The 22,769-nt window shown below is 38.0% G+C and overlaps 1 protein-coding gene across 4 annotated transcripts in view; it reads left to right on the top strand.

Annotated features, from left to right (window-relative positions):
• LOC117224051 (uncharacterized) overlaps nucleotides 1–22,769 on the top strand; it is a 283,462-nt gene that overhangs the window by 46,389 nt on the left and 214,304 nt on the right. The window contains exon 6 of one of the 4 annotated variants that reach the window (XM_076526272.1): nucleotides 550–1,588. The exons of the other annotated variants lie outside the window; for them this stretch is intronic. The gene's annotated coding sequence lies outside the window, so the exon portion shown is untranslated. Of the gene's footprint in view, nucleotides 1–549; nucleotides 1,589–22,769 lie in introns of those variants that run through there. 4 annotated transcript variants of the gene reach the window in all.

The raw sequence follows: 22,769 nt of genomic DNA, 5'->3' as shown, positions 1-22,769 counted from the left end.
TACACTTCGCAGTTATGACTTAACTGGACTGCTTCGACTACTATTTTCTGTACTACGACTATAGATTGTAGCCTACTTTCCCACCTAAAATACCATAACTTTTTCACGAATAATTTTTTTGTACCGTTACAAATATGAGAATAACTATGAGTGACAAGTGGATTATTTACGAAACGTCTTTTTCTAATCAACTTCAACGAAAACAAAGATATTAACACATGGCATGCTTCACAAAATTTAGTGTTAATTCATTGTTATGCCGACATGTTAATTATTAATTAATAGAAATCTTTGTTAATCTATTGCTTAAGATAAAATCTGATATCCAATGTTTCATACAAAAAATTATTCTTTATTCAGGTAGAATAAAAATCTGTAAATAAAAATATAAGTTTCCATTTAAAGAAACAAAGTAATCTGCCAAAAATCCTTCAAAGCGATCAACGAAAAGAAAACAAATTCCCCTTAAAATCGAGTAACGTTTGTATTGAGTATTCTTCCCGAAAACATACGCTATAAAGATTATTTTGATTTAATTGGTTCTTCTAGACAATGGTGCACGGTGATCTTAATAAGGATAAAAAGAAAATATTCGAAGTTATCACCCTGCGCTGGTAAAATCGGACTAGCAGATATGTATAAAATATAAACCAAATTATTTCAGATATACACTAACTCAAGAAAGAATTTAAGCGCACTGTAAAACAGGATAACTTTTTTTAACCCTTGAGGATGAATGTCAATATACAGTAAGTATACAGTAGTAACGATATGAGGACAGTAGGGGAAACCCATGACGGTTGTAACACTTTGACTTTAGAACACGATTACACATAAACTATCTAAGATTATTCAGTTACAGTGGTTTTGTTGTAGGAATATCCATGTTATTAATCAAATATGGGAAGCGAACAAAATGTTACAACCTAGTCCCGAATCACCTTCCAACTCGAGGATGTGCCCCCTCTTTACCCTATGAAACCGGGCCAGAAGATTCATTTATACCTGACAACGTCAAAACCTCCTCAAAGGAAGGAACCTTCCACTTCATTTTTCTGTCGGATCCTCCGTCCTCGAAATAAATACGAGCGTGGTCCTAGAAGTACCCGACCTAACAAAGAAAACACAAGATATTGGGGGAACAAATATCTTTATTTTTCAACATAATCTCCTTTTAGCTGGTTACACTTTTCCCAGCGGTGTTGAATAGCTTCGATACCCTGTTTATAGTGAGAACCATCGAGCTCCTCAAAATAGCCATTAAGCGCAGACTCCACCTCTTCATTACACTGTCAGTCACGATTTTTGATTTCCTATAGCCACTATGAAATTTTTGTAGAGCTTCAGTCCCCGATCAAGGCTCCGAAAACCGAATTGCTCCACCACCCACAGTTTTTGAAAAAAAAACGAGCTTGTGTAAGAACCTCAAATTTTCGACAAAAATGGAGTATTGTATGAAAAGTAAAAACGTTATAAAGTTCTAATCGGTGTTAAAAGATAGAGGAAAGTTTTTCGAATATAGTGGCATGCAATTTATTCATTGTTTTTGGTCCTAAATAGCAATAAATTAATGTCAAATGTTAAAAAATTGTAGACGTGCGCAGTTTCTGCGCAATATTTTTCTTTCTACCCATTTCTGAAGAAGAAAGGGCCCGGTAAAAGTGTCGGAACGATGTACATTTCGTGTTGATCGAGAAAATGTTCGTCGGCAAAACATGTACACGACATTTTGCCGCCATGTCCTTCGCTGCTCGCTTCTCTCTGTCCGACAGGGCCGAAGCTATGCGTAATCAACAACAATGGAGGGATCCAATGGTAAATAATATCTGAATTTTTTTACTACTTCAATGTTCTGTTTTTCTTACATATTTCTGTGGATAATAATCACCAAACTGTGATATATTTCGCGAAAAAGATTATACCAGAGTATTCGTAGTAGGTAACGAAAGTATTCGAACACTAGTATAATTTTGACTTTTACACCACATAATTAAATAAATATTTAAATATATATAATAAATTTAACAATATGAATCAGGAAGTTTAACGTTATGAAAATAATTATTTAATCATGATCGTATTATCGCTACAATTTAAATGATAACAGTATACATGATATACTTGTATATACTCTCTCACTCCAAACGAAATGTGAAACCGCGAGACTCCTCCCCACCACGGAGCTCGCTACGGTCCTTCCTCCTCCATACCCGCCGGCGCTCAAGGCCACACTTCCACCCCCCCTCCCCATGCCCACCGGCGCTCGCCGCGGCTGGACTCCACCCCGCGGTTCGACTTACCCCTCGAGCACCATGGCTTAGAACGTTACTATACATATAATCTACTGTCATGTTTTTAGAAATTTGAAAAATATATATTCGTCTCATGTGAACTCTTAATTTCTTAATTCGCGGACGCTCTGAGTAATTAAGGCTGAGCAGGGAAGGTTACGGAACAAGTTACTATAATACTTCATATTGTTACGGCGACTGGTCCAAATCAAATCGCTGTAATGTGAAAGTGCCCTGTTGTGAACAACTCCTTAAAAAATAATGGAAAACAGGGGTTGCCACGGAAGATTGTAACCAACAGACAGTCGAAGAGTCAAGATCGGACCGTCGAATGATCAACGTTTTAAATTCAAAGATTTGTAACATAATTGAATTGAGTTGTATTATAGTTTATATTCTTAATTTTATATATATATATAAAATGCCGCGACGCGAGAGAAACGGACTGATTCGCAACAATATTATTTGGGTGAACTTATAAAATAAAATGGACAGATCTCCAAGAGTTATTTGTGTTATTTATGTGTTATTTATACTCGCAGGATTTATACTCACAGAAGAATTTTAGCAATCCACTCTTGGCCAATGCCTTATTTTTATAATAATCACACATGTACAATATATTACTATGTTGATACATGATTATATTGTTGATATGCAAAGTACAATTTTACATACTACTAACCAGTCTATAAATGTCATTGAATTCGTAGTTTCGACAGATTTTTTAGAAACTATAACTGTATTGTTCAAGATTACGTACAGTCGATATATAAAATATTCGTACACCTTTTAAAACGTTTTAGAGGAATTAGTTTATTAGACAATGGCTAAAAAATAGCTTTCAAAAATTGCAGTTGTTTGTGATGATAAAAGAATTAAAAAATGATGTTTTTTAGACTTTTTTATCTGAGCTTATGACAAAAATTTAGAAATTGCATTTTGTAGATCTCCGTAACTTATACACATGCTGAAACTTTCATTGTAAGCGGTTGACGCATAATCAAGCGACAACAACTGAAAAATGTAAAAATTACTTGTTTTTGTTTGAAATTCGTGAAAATTTGCGATTTTCGTGATCTTTAATTGTTTACAGATCTTGTCAAAGTCAACTGATTTCGATGACATTTTCAGCATTTCATATAATTTACCGAGATTTACAAAATAAATCTCTTAAATTTTCGTTATAGGCTCAGATAAAGAACATGAAAACACATTATTTATTAATTCTTTTATCATGCAAACCAATTGCAATTTTTGAAAACAATTTGTTAGCCAATGTCTAGTAAACTAATTTCTCTAACATCCCCACAACATTTAAATCGTTTTATATCAATTTTCGATCAATCATAACAATTATTGCGTTTCAAAAGATATACGAATACATTCTCTGTACACCGATACAGTTATTATTGAATCGCTGATAAAGTTATTGAAAGTATGAATTACTAAAACTTTTTTAAGAGTATGAATGACACTAGAGAGAGAGAGAGCCAACTATTTTGGATACCTGTCGATTTTTTATTAAAACTTCATTCAAATAATATAAGGTAATAACGTTATGGTTAGCTGGCCGTCACAATGGAGTAGTGAGAGGTCCGTTTATCTGAAGTGAAGAGAAGAGCTCACAGAAGACGAATATCTTTCTTCAATGTTTTAAAAACATAACCGCGAAATACTACATTAAGATTACACAGGATTATATACTGTAAGACGATATTATTATACATATATTTCACACGTTCCCGCTCTCATGCAATCCGATATCAGTGCGCTCTAGGTACCGTCGCTCAACTATAGTTCTCACACGCCAAGAAGGCACCTTTGTATTTACATTCCCTCTCTTACTAGCTGCTTAGTAACTTACTTGCTGCAGTGGAAAGAGGGGGGTGTAAACACATAGGTGCCTTCTTCACGCGGGCGGACTATACATAGCGCTCTTATACACTGTTACGCACACTTTAGGGGCGTTCTCATACATACTCTATTAAAGGTTCCGGAGATATAAATTCAAGCGTGAAGGCGGTTTTTGTAAATATCAGCCAAAACTGGAAGCTTTGAGGGCTTGTAGCTCTTAAACTATTCCGAAATTAGAAAAATGATGACTTAAACCTTCATTTGTATAAAGAATACAACAGATTTCGATATAATCTAAACTCCTGACATCGAGGTACAAAAGTGATCCGCTTGGCATAGATTGGCCCGGTTAAGTTCCATATTACTCATGACATTTCGATTAATTTCGAAAAATTTCCCACAGTATTTAGCGCGATCGAACATAGTGGCATCATCGACATTAATGTAGCTACACGAAAGGGCCGGATTTCCGCGGCCTCAACGCTACTGACAGTCTCCGACTGTGGCCTGCATTTTAAAAAGAGGCAAACAAGTAGTCTGATGTGTTGAGAATCAATTCCAAGAACACCGCGGTGTGTAAAATCCACCTCAATTTCCGGCACTTCTCGATCCTGGAAAATATCTGAACTTCCAGACATAGTTAGTTCGTCCTGTCAGGAAGACGCTCGGCCGCAGCAAACTCTACACAGGCCGATGCCTTTCGCAATGAAACCTCTTCTATAAAAATAACTGCGACGCCTTGAATCCTTGGATATCGTTGAACGTGTTCAATCGGCGAAATTCGGGAAACTGACGGCACGATCCGTTTTTGCTCGAAGTACATGCTCGCTGTTTTAGCACCTTTGACCTTCGGAACGCCTTTCTTCAAATTGAGGTGGCCAAAGATCATCAGGAATTGGCAATGATTTGCACCAAGATGGGTCTTGTTCGCTTCAAGCGTCCGTCCATCGGAATTAAACTTCTACCGATGTCGTTCCAGCATACTGGCCAGCTTTTGTTGGAAACATTTCTTTGTCAGATTTTTCGTGGTTTATCTTGGAATTAGATACGAATATTCAGTTACAAACGTGCTTACCGCTTGACTGCTTACTCATGCGTCGAAATATACCTCGAACTTTATTTTTCAAATATCATAGAGCCGAGGAATGCACTTGAAATTTATATGCTCTTAATAACAATTGATTCAGCCTTCCTATATAAAACAAGTGTCGTTTAGGTAACCTTTAACAGTTTTCCTGTAAGTCTTCCCCCCTAAAGTTTAAATTGTCATATATATTGCAATGTTCATACATATAATAAAAAATGATAGAAAAATAACTAAAATATACCAATTTAGCAACAATAATACAAACCTATGTATCGATACCCTATAATAATTCATTTAAAAAATTAGTTCCTCTAAATTTTCAATACCTATTGAACGAACTAGTATTGTAGATTTTAAAGTTTTGGGTGATTGTAAACCCAGTAGAAAAAATCAGTACTCCAGAAGGTATCCGATTTCACGTGGAATGGAAATAAATTATTTTTATTCGCGAAAACAAATAACATTATACTCGCGAATGAATCGTTCGTAAACAAACTACTCGCAAATAATTTATTCGTAAAGAAATTTATCGCGAATTAGGTAATAGTAGATTATTCGAATAATTGACTAGATAAAAAGTTATTCGAATAAAGCACAACTCTGCTACAGATGGCCAATTTCCAACTTAATATTATGTAAAGAAAATTTTCAAGAAATAAAGTGAAATTACTTGGTAGCTATTAGGATTCGATTATTCTTCCATATTTTGACGTAAAAAATATAGTAATGTATTTAAAAAAACAAACTTGACCTTCAAATTTCCTAAACGCCTCCACCTATACAAAAAAATAAATGTATTACATAGTGTACCCCTTCAAACCATGCATCTTCTGTATACAACATTTTTTCGTGCGACGCATATTGTGGGAATTATAAAAGGTGTATAAGTTGCGTGAACCACCATATAGAGAGCTGGAAGCAACCCTCAATTCCAGGGAACAAAGGTGTCCGGTGTCGTATACTGGAATTTCCGACGGAGTGTATCAAACAAACACCATGCTAATCTTGTTAAGGTCAAATAATGGACACTATACATTAAGAATGCTGTATGCAGTAGTTCCTTGTCTCCAATTTAAAAATCTATCGTCGTTTCATCATATTGTACGTAAGCAATAGAAATTATTAGCTTCCTTTACCATATTCCTCATTACAACCTTCCTATACCTATTGGATATGCAAAAGAATAGTAGACACTCAGTAAAGTGGAAGTAAGTGGAAGGTGAATCTATACTGACCTTATTAACTTTAGCCACGTTTAAAAGTACTTTACGTTTAGTATATTCACACTTTGTTCATTTTAATAATCCTCATTTCTTATAATAATAGGACTGTATCTAATGAAAGCAATTTTGAAAATTCAGAATTAAAGGAAGGTGTGGACGAACATTGGAACTTCCTCATATTATTTTGACAACGAATTTTTTCAAATTCGTGTAGTTATAAATAATTCTTCAAATTCAATAGCTTTGGTATTCCAAAGTTACTAGTAATGCGAAAAATTATTTCCCATTCTAAGAATTCTGCTGGCGAACAGAAAGGTTCCAAAAGGCATCCTGAAGGATGGAGATGACCCAATAAGCACTAAACATGTTAAAGACACTATTTTACGTCCATTTTAAGTTTGAACGTCTTACGTCTTAAAAACGTCCCAAATTGGACGTCGTTTTAACGTCTGGGGCAAGACGTCTGTAAGGCACTTGAGATATATCTTCAAGGCTTTTTTTATGTTTTCAATGGTTTTTTTTAATAATTCAGACAAGTGATTTTAAATGCAACTTTAATACGGACGATGGAATCAGATAATGAAAATGACGATGTGAATTTCTTCTACGGTTTTTGTACAAAAGTCTACCTTAGATATAATTTTTCTGGTTTTTCCAAGTATACGTTATATGTGAATCCGTTAAAAATATTAATGTTTTATCGTGATTTTCTAATTAGCTAGTATGGTGCACCCTGAGTAAACGGAGCACCTACTTTTGATTTCAGTACTTTCTTCAAATTCAAGTCAAATATAAAGTGGACAACTATTTCTGTTATGAATACTTTCTCTTTAAATGAAATTAAATGGTAATAAATACTTTTTGGAGTGTTTTTGTATCCTTCTGGAGTTTAACATTTCACTGAGTTTTTTTGTGGTTTAATATTTTACTTTTTGTATTTGGAAGTATTTTCTGGGGAGCAGAGGGTTAACATATCTTGGAGGTTTTTTGAATAGTTAATTAATAACTTTTGAATGCTTCTTTGGGAGGTTAGTTGCTTTCAATAATCTTCTCGATACATACTTGTTTGAATAAATTCATTAATATGGACTTTTTTGTGAGTTAATTTGTTGGAAATTTTTTCGAGAATCAGACTCCAAAACGAACTCAACTATTGGATTGTCCAGTAAGTTCATGCCGATTTTTGGTAGGTGGTGTAAGGACAGGTTTGAATATGTATATCAGAACGATTAAAATCAAATGACATGCGTACATATTACGATATGTCAAGGTTATGTCAAGGCCAATTATTTTTTATTTCTCATTCTCACAATGTATACACATAATAATGTTCACCTCTATGTTGAATACTCATAGGAACTACGTTTAGAGAGCGTAACATTTTTCACATACTTTAGAGTGACACAAGGTTGGCATGCCGGAGGTTAAAAATCTTCTGCTTGTATCGAGCGTGGCCTTATTTCGCTGGTTAAAAAGCACGCTTGTGTATTGAAAGTGGCCGTCAACGATGGCCTGCAGGAGCCGTGAAAGATGGCCGTCAACAGTGGTCGACAAGAGCCGTGATAGATGGCCATCAAGCGTGACCGGCAAGAGCTATGAAAGGAAGATTCGTCCTGAAGCATGCGAGCTTCGTTTCTGCGGTGCTTCTTGTTTGCACCTGTTGGTTCTATGTCTGCTGAAGTTTTTGTGGCTCGTATTCCACGTCGACTACCCTTGGAGCTTTCAGCACAATAGAAACTCCCACCACCAATACGGATTTTGATGGAAATACTGTCCATCAGGTTGTTAAAAAATAGACAGTTCGAGGCCTCGGGCTTTTGCTAATTCCGCTAGTCTCTCCTGGGATCGGTATGTGCACTTCACGTTCCAAGGGATCTACGATGACCAGGAGAATGTCCAAGGGTCCGATTTGGAGTTTCTTCCTTTTTATCATGCCAATGCGAAAGGACCGTAATTATCGAGACGGACTTTTTGAGCTCAAAAAATAGCTACGAAGTCACGTCCAGTTATAAATGACGCCTTAGAATTCTAACCACTGTCTTTTGTATATTTGAAGAAAAATAAACTTGATATACAAAAAAATTTTAATATTATCATTGTGAAATTTCAAGGAATCAAATTTGCTTTTAAAGTTGACTTTGTGTGCCATTACATTTTGCAGGGACGTTCGTAATACCGCAAATTAAAAAAGAAAGAAGACAAAATTTGAAAAATTTCAATATTTTCTTCTTCGTGAACTATCGCAAGAACATGAAATGTTATTTAAAAAAAGTTACATCAAAATTCAAAGACTGTTTTGTACCGTAGCCAGCAATCTTTACCCGCTTTCCCAAGTTTCGTGCTCATAAGTCGATTTTGTGATTTGCGATCTTTATCATTTATATTATTTCTCCGTTTCCATTGGCTTGGTTTTTGTCAATCGAGCATGCCGCGCGATAGGCTCGGTCGATGCCGAACGGTTCAAAAAACCAAACATCGGAATTTTTCAGTCGGAGATCCCGTACAAACAACCTTTGGCTGCTGTCCTTGTTCCTCCTGTAATCGCGGGTATGTCATTTTTCGTATATTGTTATTTTTCCCTCTCACTCGGTTTCGATACTACCTGTCGTTAACCTTTGTCACCGTCTTTAACCAATATCGATCACTGCCTACGATTAGAAGCGAGACAGCGGACTGGAGCAGAAATGGGCCATGCTTTTGTGACAGGTTCAGACGTCACGTTGGAAAGGAAGGAAACAAGTAGGAGGCTACCCAACCGTTGTTCTTCTAAATGATTTTCGAGTTGAACCGTATTCGGGCAGAGTAACTGTACTGGGCCATGCTGGAGAGCCCTAGAAAATGGGCGGCAGCAATCTCCTTCTGCGAACAGGTAATGTTGCAGAAGGAGGCTGCCGGGCGAGGTCGTGAGCGGGACCGACTAGCTCGGGGGCGGCGTGTGCGCCCACGCCTCGAGCCCCGTGCAGCTGAGGGTTGGCGGGCGGCGGGTGAACCAGCTCTTGCTGGAATAAGTGTCCGCCGCCCGCCAACAGAAGAGGTCCTCCCCTGTGGGGAGTGGGGGGTGACTCGTCGCCTCTTCTTTGAGGTGACTGGTCGCCCCCCCCCCGGCGGCCGCCGTGGCCAAGGCGGCGGCCCTGGGAACATCTTTGTGCGGCCGCCGTGACGCGGCGGTGCAGGATGCGCCCCCTCGCACCGCCGAATCAAGAAGATTCAAGGGGGGAGGATTGATCTCCCACCGAGACGCGGCCGGCCACCGCTTTTCCATCCTGGTGGCCGGCCAGGCGAGGGGGAGCCGCGGTAGTGTTCTACAAGAGTTCCCGTGGCTCCCCCGTAATCCGCCAGCGACAGGCACAGCGTCCCTAGGTCGCCGTGAGGGTTTTAGCGGGTCAATTCTCGCACTACCCCCGCTCCGCTCACCCGGGCGGGGCGGGGGTGTCTGGCCAGCAGATTTCCCCCACGTTAAAAAAAAAAAGAGTAACTGTACTGAGCTTCTTTATTTAATTTCTATGGGTTTATATACGTGTTAGAGAAGGGGCAGGTGAATAACAGGATGTTACGGTGACATCTTAGCACTCTGATTATATTGGTCGTCCTCACACCTTCTTCTTGTGGAAGAATGTTACATCAGTACTACTTCTGGACACCTGCAACTTCACTTTGAAAATATTATAAAATATTAACCAATATTATCATGAAGATACACAGTGTACTTAACCTTTTTTAAATGAAAATGTATTAGTTTTATCAATTGATCATCATATGAGCGAGCAGTATTTTTGGAGAGAATTTTAGGACCTATTAATCTTGTCTCAGATTCTTGCTTTAGGACTAAAACTGTTCCTCGTGCCGATGACTTGACATCGCTTGGCACGATTTCCTTTGATCTTTTACCGACATCGGATGGAAAACAAATCAGTATAGCGTTCGGCTTTTCAAGTGGAACTGTACCCTTCTCAAATGACACTGAAGAGATACGAAACGCTTCAAACTATTTTATATTTGCTTACTCCCCTGTCCAATCGGTCTGTATCGACGCAGTGGAGACGCGTACTTTACAAAGATCGGCTCGTTCGATCGGCAGAGCTAGCGGCAACGAGCCTTTATACTCGGATTCAGATTCATTACTGTTGAAAATTGGTCGAATCTCCAATTTTATTGCTTACGTCCCAATATCAATTACCAGTCAAAACGAAGTCGATATTACCGTAATCTTTCGTGCGATGTCATATATTTTTTCATAAAAATGAGAGAGACATCATTCTTCAGAGACTTGTACAGGGGTGCATAGCATCCATTTTTAACGGTTTCCATAATAGCGGTCTGCGGGGCAAGAGAAGAAGTGATCAGTCGCACATTATCGTGAAAGAAATGTAATCGCTATATTTATCCAAAGAATAGGAAGAGACGGATCGGACGACTGGGCTAGATCAGTAGAAGAATCGAACGAGGGTTGAAAAATAAATACAAACTTATGAAAAAAATACCGAAGTAGCAGGGAGAAATATTTTTTTATTTACATCGATTTATCTGATTTATATATTTATATTCGAAAAATGAATTCGAAGATATTATGTAGATATTTACTAATATAAGTGTTAAAATTTTTTCTTATCATTGGGCGTGAGGGAAATGTTCTTTTCATGAGAAAGAGAGAGAGAGAGAGAGAGAGAGAGAGAGAGAGAGAGAGAGGAGAGAGAGAGAGAGAGAGAGAGAGAGAGAGAGAGAGAGAGACTTATTACAGACCTTTTTCTAGAATGATACACAGCATTCATTCCAATTATTTTTTACGGATTACCCGTGCGAAGCCGTGGCAACGTTTTTATCATTAGGCTTGAAGTAAAACTCGATATCCTAGCGGCTGAAATAATTTTTACGGTCTCGGTGGCAAGCTGCTTGTATTATCAGTTCGGTTTTACCAACAGGCAAGATTATAGCGGTTGAGCTAATTTTTCTTAATTAGATACTCGGTTAACAATGATTGGGTCGAGGAAAAGAGAGAGAAATATTTTTTTATTTAAGAAAGTATATTTTGATACATATTAGTTTTCACAATAAAAAGAACATGTTTTTATAATTAAATAATTTTTCTTACAATGTTCGTTAAAGGATTGAATTCCACGATGCAATTATGCATCATCGTAGTACGCGGTCGTCGAAAGCAAGACGTCCGGGAATTCGATCTGCACGTTGACCATGGCATTTTTTAGCGCTTCGTTTTGTTGAAAGCAATCGATGACAATAAACGGTCAGTACGTTGGCAAGTTGTAAGATGATTTATCGCACGTGTATCTGTGCCGTCATTCCTTCCTCTTGAAAATCAATTAAACGCCCAAATTGATTCACGATGCGAATCGTTAAATCATCTATCGACCGTGTAACGCTCGGAAGGCAAATGACACGTGCTAGCGTTTCCGATATTTTATATCCTGACAGCGCCTTAGACGAGAATTCGTGTATCGTGTTAACCAGTTTGCTGTTACCACACGAACCATTGATTACGTTACACTCTATTCGAATAATATTCGCATTAATGATATTCACAGACGTATCCGATGTATGCCACGTGTTCGGTGATAAAACGCGATCCGTAGAAAATCCTAGGATGGAACTCACATTATACGCGTCTATAATATTGTTTTTCATAGTATTGTTGTTTGCTCGTAAAACCATCGGATATTCCACATCGCGTAATTTATCCCTACTTTTGGAAGGAGAATACAACGCGCATGTCTCGCGCAGCAAGTAGGCATTGATCGCCTTCTGTTTGTACGAACCGTCAGGAATGCGTATCTCCTCGTCTTTCTCGCGGAGATAGAATTTATTGTTCTCGATATTCGAACTGATATTCGGGATCGTGTGATAAGTTTGCAAATTGAGCGGTTCCAATTCGTATTCGACATTATTCAGATCTATAAGTGGGCAGTACTTTGACGATAACACGCTACTTCTTCCAGATAACGTGAACGTGTGTGACACTCTTGCGTTGGAAGAGTATGCGAGCGTGGGCGTGATGGCGGGATGGCGTGGGAGGATAGGAAGGGGAAGAGAGAGGGAGAGAGAGAGAGCATGCGTTGTGTACAGCAATCCATGAATATCCAGGTTTCGACGTGTCGCACGTTCAATCACCATGACGAGATGATTTAGAAATAGAGGTCATTGCTACCAGGTACTGTATGATGCGTGATAAGCAGTCCACCAGGATGTGGTAAAACGAACGTAATAATTAATTTGCTGAAGAGTCCGAATGGAGTGCGATTGGCAAATGTGTATCAGTACTCGAAATCGTTACGTCAGCCGAAAAACCAATACTTGAGCAAACTGTTCTCATCTGTGAGAGAAAATGTGGACAATTTCTGCGACAGATGCTCGACCAGATTCGGTATTCATCTTCGACGACGATGTTTGCGACGATCACGATATCATGAGAGAAAATTTTGCGATGGGCAGACATACGCACTTCAATTGATTCTAGATTACCTAAGCACTTAATTCGTGACAATGCCAATCTGTTAATTCTATTCAATCAAGACGTTACGAATCTGTGACACATTCATCAAGATTGTCGTACTATAACCGACACGCTTGTTTGGTAAGAATTGTTGGAGTTCAATCAATATGTCACTGCTGCCGTCGTCGGATGAAAGACAGCAACTACGATCGTCAAAGAAATAGCCAGCGAAACTATACATAAAAAATATTTAGCACTGAAATGTAAGAAAATGGATACCGTGACGAACGTACAGACGATCCTGGATTTATTGAAACAATTGGTTCAAAATACCGCTTCAGAAGCGAACGACAATACGCCGATCCCAGATCCACCGCTGGATATGCAAACACCCTTCTCTATAAAGAAAGTACAGAGAAAATGAACAAGAAAAAGAGAAAGCACGACGAAGTAGCTTTATCGCCAGGGCTACGTTTGAAAAAGAAAAGGAAGGTAATGATGACGTAATCATAATGATGATAGCGGTAAGGCGAACGAACCGTTGGCCACAATACTTCCGGCACAACAAATATCAACATGTATTCGGAAATCTTGGACCTTTAGCGAGCGAATACTTACGCAGTTTACGGAGTGCATTTTCATAATAATATGCTGATACTTGGAAACGCTACGTTCAACGTGGAAAGCGACGATGATATTATCGTTAATAAAATTATGTATAATGGAACTATAGGTCTCTACGAAATGATATTTAGAAGTATACCCGACGAGGAGTTGTATACTGAGATTGATAAGAAAATTTACAAAAATATTCTCATTACTATGCATGCGCATCGACGTGGGAATCAGATAATGGGAAAAAGGGGCTGCAAGTACAAAAACATTAGAGGACACACCGGCCGCGACAGCGAAATATGTAATGTCCGTAATCGAAGAAGTTCGCGAAGCTGGATTGACTATAAATTAAATTACACGAATATTAGTTAAGTTAATACCGAATGCAATGTCAATTGGTTTTACAAAATAGTTCGATGAAATGAGTATTCGTTGGAATTGCTGTGAAACCAATCAAATCATATCCACAGACGAAAATTGTGATGTGAAATTTCAAAATATAGAGTTGAGACTCGGCGACATATATCAGAAAATACAGCAGATTGAACAACAACAAGAACGATTCGAGTCAATTATAGAAATGAAGAAAAACTGGATTAATCAATCGAGCAAGTCTGAGTCGAAAGCATTGTCCGCTAAGATCGGTTATGTTGCGATTCCTACAGCAAACGATGTCGCAGCCATTTAATTGTTCAGTGACGGTGTTTCAAACAAAGGCTGCGATGAGCTTCGTAGAAAAATAGCTCCTAACGGAAAGTTGATAAAAGATGTGGAACAGACTAGTGCAAAGTGAAAGTCTGAAATTTTAATTAAAATAACGGCTATCGAAAAGCTGGCGAAAAATGCAGAACAAGCTCATGCATAGTGGAAATCTGAAATCATGATTAAAATAGATAATATTATAGCGCTAAGAGAGGACATAGTAATGACAGCACTTTCATATGGCTACAAACTGACAAGGTGAAAATAATGTGCGGCGAGAAAGTGAACTTCGTGAACGAACTGCATGCCCCAGGGAGATAGTTTTTCCCGCATAGATGAGAGATCGTGCAAGGACTCGACGATCTCTGGCAAGCCGATATCGTCTAAGTTCAGTCATACACGGGAGATAATTGAGGACGCCGATATATTCTTACGATAATCGATACATTTAGTAAACATGCTTGAGTGGTTCCTCTCAAAAGTAAAAGTGCCAATGATATGTGCAAAGCTTTGGCATAGACGTTTAAAAAGGATGGTAGAACGAATTCTACAATAAAGATTTATTCCACGTTCGGCATTATGAAAGCTTCCGATTCAAAGCTGAACGATTCAATCGTACGTTGAAGAACAACATTCTTCTCGTTGAGATCGTTGGTCATGGTATATTCAAGCTTGGCGAATACGTGAGCATCAGCAAGTTAAAAACTACTTGCATTAATATTCGGATACGATATTATCAGGAAAATTATTGCTCCTTTTTACTGTTTACGATAGTATTATTGAATCAATTGTTTTCTCATGTAACAAAGCACTTCTTAAAGTAAGTAGAAACATAAATGTTGTTTATTTATTGCACATGTTCTTTTGTATAATAAGCGATAAACAAGATTGAGACAAAATTTAGCGTCGCAAAAATGAAATGCATTAAAATGAATTGCATTAATTTTATATAAAATGAAGAACGGCGAAATCCGTTTCTATTCGCGTCTAACAAACGTTGTTTTATCTCTGTTGTTGTCCTTATAGGTGTTGTACGAATTTTGCGGTCTAATTGATCTCATAAATTTTCAATCGGATTTAAATAAAAATATAATTCACACACACACACAATTATATATTGAGGAGGAGAATGTAGTACTTTTGGACAATTGTATAATAAATATTCCTGTATAATTCTGGCCTTGTGTTTGGGATCATTGTCCTGATAAAACTTAAAATTGTACGTATACCCATACTTAGAGCATTTGCAATTAAATTTTTTTTTTAAATGTCGAAATACTTCATTTTGTCCATAATACCATCGATAAAAACTAGTTCATCTACACCTACAGACGAGATATAACCCCACACTATATTACACACTTCTATCACCGTGTTTCACTGTCGGTCTTGTATTTGAAATGTTTAATTCTGTATTTATTTTACGCTACACCATTTTTTGACTGTCGGATCCGTAAAGATTAAATTTGCTTTCTTCCGTAAATATTACATCATTCCACCGCCAGTTGTCTTTGTAAACATATTCTTTTGCAAAGCTCAATTTTTTCTTGCGATTTGCTTCATTTACGTGTAGCTTTCTACGAGGAACTTTTTCGTTGTAATCATAAGTTTTTAATACCCGTCGCACTGTGTCCGGGTGTACCTTCTTCCCAGATTCTACAAACAACTCCTTTGTTAATTTTGTAGCACTTTGTCCAGAATTTTTCTTTATTTCTCTTATTATCTTGCGTTGGTTGCGAGAGTTTAATAATTTTGGACGACCTTTTTGAGGGATTAAATCGATTCAATCTTTACAAATGTACCGACCTGTAATATCTGCCATACTATTCTTGCTTATATTTAATAGTTTGGCTATATCTCTGTATGATTTTCCCTTTTCTTTGTAATTTCGGATTTCAAAAGACGTATTTCTTCCTTCTCGTCCCATTTTCACAAGTAAGGCGTCTGATATCACCAATAATTTCTGTGGTACCGAGTTCTCGCAACGAATTTTTATTTGTTTATAAAATTTGTTTATAAACAATGTGTGTTAGCGGCGTCGTCAACGTAGTACAGTATTTTACTCTGGCATCTAAGACGTTGTGTCCGAATATTTTTGCGACGTTAAATTTTGTCACAATCTTGTTTATCGCTTATTATACAAAAGAACATGCGCAATAAATAAACAAAATTTATGTTTCTACTTACTTTAAGAAGTGCTTTATTATATGAGAACACAATTGATTCAATAATACTATCATAAACACTAAAAAGGAGCAATAATTTTTCTAATAATATGGTGTCCGAATATTAATGCAAGTCACTGTAGTTTGAATAAATGTCTTTATGTGTGCCGCGGGTGACCTGTTCTAGGGGCCGAATTTAATTGTTCGTCCGAAGAGATAGACTCTGAAGGGAGGGTAGCCTCCATTATTATGGGTGGTCCTACATCCGGTAAGGAATGGTACTGGATAGGTGGAGTCGGAAATAGTACTGGCGAAGAGGTAGAAGATGGCGGGTCTAACGATGAAAAGGATTACGCCTCTTTCATTGGTCGATGGATGTGGTTTGATTGCGCGTCAAGATGGCTGTTGGGATCTTTACGTATCGGCTCAAACATGGCTGAGTCGTGGAAATCAGCGGAGAGAGGATGCAGAGATACGAGATTCCTGCTAAGCGTGTCAGCATTCGAATTATTTTTCTCTGTTTTATAAATCATTGAATACTCATATTCCGCGAGTTTGAACCATCAATGTAATAGATCCTTAATGGAATTTACCCAAACAAGATGTTGGTGATCTCTAATGGGCTTGAACTTGATGGCTATACTATATGATTGCTAGACACACTTTTCCTATGGTTGAGTAATTCAATTCGGCCCCTTGCAAGAGTCTGGATGGATAGATAGATTTATCTTTTCCCGTCTCGTCCTGACTCAAAACTTCGCCCATTGCGAAACACGACGCGTCTATAGTAACATTGAATTCTTTATTGAAATCCGGATATTGTAGAAGCGGTTGTGTAGTTAAAATTTCTCTAAGTGTGTTAAATGCTAGATCTCTCTTGTTGTGGGCCCCAATTGAATTTATTTTTTTCTTCAAGAGAATTGTAAGTGGTTTCGAAATTTGTGAGAAATTATTAACGAAGCTACGACAATAGCCTGCGAATCCTAAAAATTCCCGAACATTTACGGCCCATATCTTGTAGGAACAGAGCTTTACTCCGTCCTCACCTATTATATGACCTCGGTACGCAACCTTGCGGTGAAGGAACTCACATTTCGTTGGTTGTAATTTTAAATTTGTGACTCTTAGATCCTCGGCAAGTTTACGGAATTTTACCGCATGATCGGGAAGGCTGCGGAAATAGATGACAATATCATCTAGATAGACAAAGAGTTCCGTTCCCCGTAGCTCGGATAATATCGAATTCATTAATTTTCATTAATTTTTTAGTGATCGTATGGTGTCGAAAAAGCGGTTTTTGCACTATCTGGATGGTGGAACCAGCTCGTAAGATCAACGTAGAGTATGTGAACAGGTTCTAACTCATTGGCGAGGGGAAATTTACATGCGGGGCAAGGGGGGAAGTTTCGTTCATTCGGTAGTGTTTCTGAACAAGAGGTGGGGGAAGTCGTTGCGCTCGATATTTGCGGCTTTGCAGCCGAAAGATTACTGGAAGAAATAATAACCTTGACATAACCTTATCGGCGTGCTTTCGACATTTATTAAAATATAATATTTTGGAAGTTCATGCAACATGATTTTTAGAGAGCGAGAGAGAGAGAGAGGGAGAGAGAGAGAGAGAGAGAGAGGAAGAGGGAGAAGGAAACGTATCGCATCTTTCTTTAGCGGATTCATCTGTTGCAACGGGTTTCGTTGGCTGGCAAAATCAATGTCTTATGAGCGTTATACTGCGAAGCCGTTGGCAACGTTCTTATCATTGCGCGTGATGATATTGTTTTTAATGAGAGAAAGCGAGACATCTTTCTTCAGAGGATTGGACGGATACGCAGGATCTTTTTTAACAGTTTTTACTCCATAGCGATGTGTCGAAGACTTATGTGTGTGCGCGTTAATAAATAGGACTTGTAAAACTTGGAATAAATTAAATCGCTACAGTGCAGCGAAAAGGGTGTATCATTAATTATTGGTGACAGTACTAAAAGATGTTTTTAAACACCTAAATAAGTATTTTATTATTATTAAGATGGTTCAAATTGATTGTATTGTTACGAACCGAGGGCCAGGCAGGTTGGGGAAATTGGTATTAGACTGCCTCGTAACTTTGTACGGAAGAGAAATAAAGATATACCTCGAACAGTAAAGATATTTCTTTGTGGGTTATACCAACTACTGCTTCGAAATAGGAAATGAAAATAATCGAACTTGTAACCAAAGAAAACTGGTAAAAGCTAATTTATTACGCGTTTTGGGTTTTTACAAATGTATGTATGTGTTCGCGGACGCTATCGCGCTCTCAGCTTTTCGCACTGAGACGGCAGGGGCTTCTGATTTCATATCTAATTATCTACTAGATTGTTCGAAAGAGAATTAAGACTCGATCTCACTAGAGTTTCCACGTCGACGAATGACTCGAAACTAGCCCGATTTCTGGTCGCGTTTGGGCCCTTTATATAGCCAGATTTTCTCTGGAAAAATGGTAGTGGGGGTGTTCCTATGTGATCCGATTCCAGAAACGTTCGTCGTCGTACCCCTTGGAGGTACTTGACTCGCGATATACAAATGTACCCCCGGCTGGCTGGCGCCACCTGGCGTATGCCTTCAGAAAGAAATATAAAAAATTCGTGGGAAGATTCTCCGTACGTTACAGTATATTGGATATGAATGGTTTCTTTGTTAATAACAAATTCTGTTGTAAAGACGTGATCATTACACATGTTTGTAATGAAGTTTACGAGCTAGTAGAATTTAAATTGGACATGTGATTCGATCATTTATCGACGAATTACAAGAAGACTGTATAGTACGTCATGAATTTCGGGCATGGGATATCATTCAAAAATTTCGGAGGCGAAAATTATCAGCAAGAAGATATCAGTGAAATTATTCGGAGTATTGTTCGCGACTACACAGCCCCGGTCGTTGCATACAAAGGAGATCACATCGAAAAGGACATTTTAGACGGAATGGGAATACGCAGCGTTGATTTAGATTTTGGCTATCCCAAGTATCGCCGAACGAATCTATGAAATATGTAACGTACCTTGCAGACTTAATTGCTGGATATCATCATCGTCGCGAAAAAATAAAATAAAATATCATTGTTGCTTGAGTGAAGTTCGCGCATTTTGAATATAGGTGAATAAATTGACAGATAATGGAATATTTCTTCTTTATTAGTTCAAATGATTTTTTATTCCTACTATTTTCCTACTGAGAGAGAGAGAGAGAGAGAGAGAGAGAGAGAGAGAGAAAGAAAGAGAGAGAGAGAATGACGTAAGCTTCGAAATCCCGAGACTTGGAATGTTGACTATCGCTGCGAGGAAAATAGGCTCTACAGCTTTAAAAATTGGCCATATCTATGTATACATAGCACCACTCGATTCCGCGCAGTGCTTCGTCCATGAACCGCTGGAACGTTTGCGCTGCGTTGCGAAGTCCGAAAGAGCTTTGTTAAATTTCAACAAATAGGTTGAATGCAAAAATCAATGAAACGAATAGTTTTTTATTTACCACCTGATATGATTTAATCAAGAAGGCATATGGTTTTGTATTTTGTCTTTTCTAATCGTTATTGTTTTTACCAAGTTGAATCGTGTCAGTTAACGCAGACATCTCATAAATGAGAATATATTTTATACCTTCCTTAATTAAGGAAGGTATTTATTTAATTAAATAAAAGTTCTAATTGAAAGTTCAACGAGTGAAAATTATTAAATTTATTTCCATAACTAAATATAATTCAATAAGGTATATCGTTCGGATTCACTGTTATCTGATTGTACGCGCGCACCAAGTCTATGGTGAGGAAATAGTCTTACCGGATAGACACTATGCGATGTCCTCGATACGTGGCATAGGGTACCTATCCGGGATTGTCCTCGCGTTTAACGCACGATAATCGCCGCACGGACGCCACTCATTACCTTTCTTCATGGCCGGAGGCGTCGTGACGTCCGCGATAACGAATCATCAAATTTCCATCGCAGGCCGAAATTCCAGTGCAGGGAAACGTATCCGTACATTAATATTCTCGAACCGTTAGGCGGGCCACCCATGCGCGAGCGCGGGTATACTCACAAATCGGATCCGGTGTCCCCCATGAAATTGGTTTTTGTATCGCGATCTGTTACGAAAAGGCGGTTCGTCGTCTGCCTAGAATCGCTGGCCGCCGCTAAAGATCGGAAATTGTTATTTTAGCGGGTTTTTTGGCAATTAACTGCAAAGTATGGTAGCAGTTATCAATACAGTTTTTCTCGCGAAGCAGAATCTTAGCGGTCGGGATAATGATTACTTCATTAGAGATCTTAGTGGCGCGGCTGTATTATCAATTCAGTTGTATTCGCAACACATCGGTTGAAAGTATGTTTCGATTCATATTAGTTTTCGCAATATAATATTTTTATAATTAAGTAGTTTTTCTGACAATGTTCGTCAACGGATTATATTTCAAGATGCAGTCGGGTATCATCAGATAGTAGGCGGTGGTCGAAGACGGGACATTCTTCCGGTATTCAAATTCGATTCGCACGTCGATCGTGGCATTTTACAGCGCTTCGTTTTACCGCTAAAAAACGATGACGACTAATGGACCGTACGACAAAAAGTCAACGGTATCGAGGAGTGTATCGTCGTTTCTGTAATAGGATTCTTGAAATTTCGTATACATGCCGTAGTAGTTGGTATAAACACAACAGAGATACACCTTTACCACTCGAGGTGTATCTTCATTTCTTCTTTGTAAAAGTTACGAGGTAACCAAACTCTAAATCCCTACTCTTACCTACCTCCTTATTGCTTATTGACGCTCTTTATTGAAAGAGACATCGGCTAGTTCACACTATTCTTTACCAAAACTCCAAAATCGCATCAAACCTTCGACCACGTAAAGCTGCCTAGCCTTCGGCTCATAACAATTACAACGTATTACTAGTGTTCGCAGAATCCTAGTATCACACTCATGGGTACGCAAAAATTGAAACTTACTACTGTCGCGAGCGTCACATTAATATGCGATCCTGTATAGGATGTCCCATAATTATGTTAACAGTTAATGTATATGACTGGGCGATACTGTCTGAGCTTATGCCAGTGATGGAAAATTAGCGGTCAACAGACTCTCAAGGGTCTGATGGTACTCCTCCGAAAATGATCAGATGGGAGATCGCCATCCACATGGGAGCGAACGCTCCTATTTTTAGCTGTTAAAATAATAGCAGAACACCCTGTATATGTATTCTAGCAAGTAATGTTGCTATTAGTACGTATAGGAAAACAATCACCGCGGGTCACGATACTACATAATTCCAAAAATGATACGTAACAAAACAATTTATTATAGATTACAATATTTCACTTATGTAATTAGTATATGCATGATTATGTATAATATCAATGGAGCTTTTTAATGTATACATAATCATTATAACACTTGTGATGAATAGATTACTTTAGTATATTAGTGTTGAAATTTTAGCCACGAACAAAAATTAATCTATAGTTTACTTAGTACTAAGATACTAAGATATCGGTTTACATTTTCGCCGGTTCCGTCAGCGGGCAACGACGGTGATGTAAACTGTATATAGTAGATACCGCGATACATCATCACCGGTACCATTAGATACACATCGTGCCCTGACTGTTTGGGGGTCCCAGCGTCACGTATACAATGTGAAACGCGGCAAATAAACGTCTCTGATTGGTGGATAAGACGAACCCAAAAAGGGTATAAAAGAAGCGTTTTTTTCTTACCGGACTCTCAGTAGAGTTTGGTCGCTCGATCGTTTTCGCCCATATACCTTCTCTCAATAAAGGAATAAAAAAAGTCTTTTTAAGGAAAGAATTAGAATCATATTCATTTCCATTCCATAATCCCAACAATTAGAAATACCAAATAGTTATCATTTATGTAACAATGTATTTTTCTTATATAGTCACAGCAATAATGAAATATAATAAATTACACAATAAGTAAAATTAAAAAGTTATGTCATTGCATTAAAAATTGTCATTTCGAGAATTCGAGTCAAAGGAATCGCGTCGCGTGCCACATCATACGCTTGACCAATTCCGTCGAACCTAAACATCGAAGTAGCAGTAACGCACATAGGCCTAGGAATAGCACAAGGCTATTCCCAGCAAGTTCGTAACATAGACTACTAGGGAGAATTTCTAACGTAAACATTTGTTGAAACGTATATACAAAGCGAATCTCCTGGCCGGCGGCCCCGTTTTCCAAATATGGGTGACGCTCTTCTTATTCAATTTATAGGACTTTCAGTTGGATTTTAAAAGGAATAAAATGGAATAAGCACTGAAATATAAATATAGGATATACAACTTAAAAATACTAAAAATATTATACCATATACATATTATACTATA

Source organism: Megalopta genalis, chromosome 14 (assembly GCF_051020955.1).
Source record: "Megalopta genalis isolate 19385.01 chromosome 14, iyMegGena1_principal, whole genome shotgun sequence".
NCBI lineage: Eukaryota > Metazoa > Arthropoda > Insecta > Hymenoptera > Halictidae > Megalopta > Megalopta genalis.
Note: the sequence above shows the minus strand (reverse complement) of the source record. Positions and strands in the feature narration are given on the sequence as shown.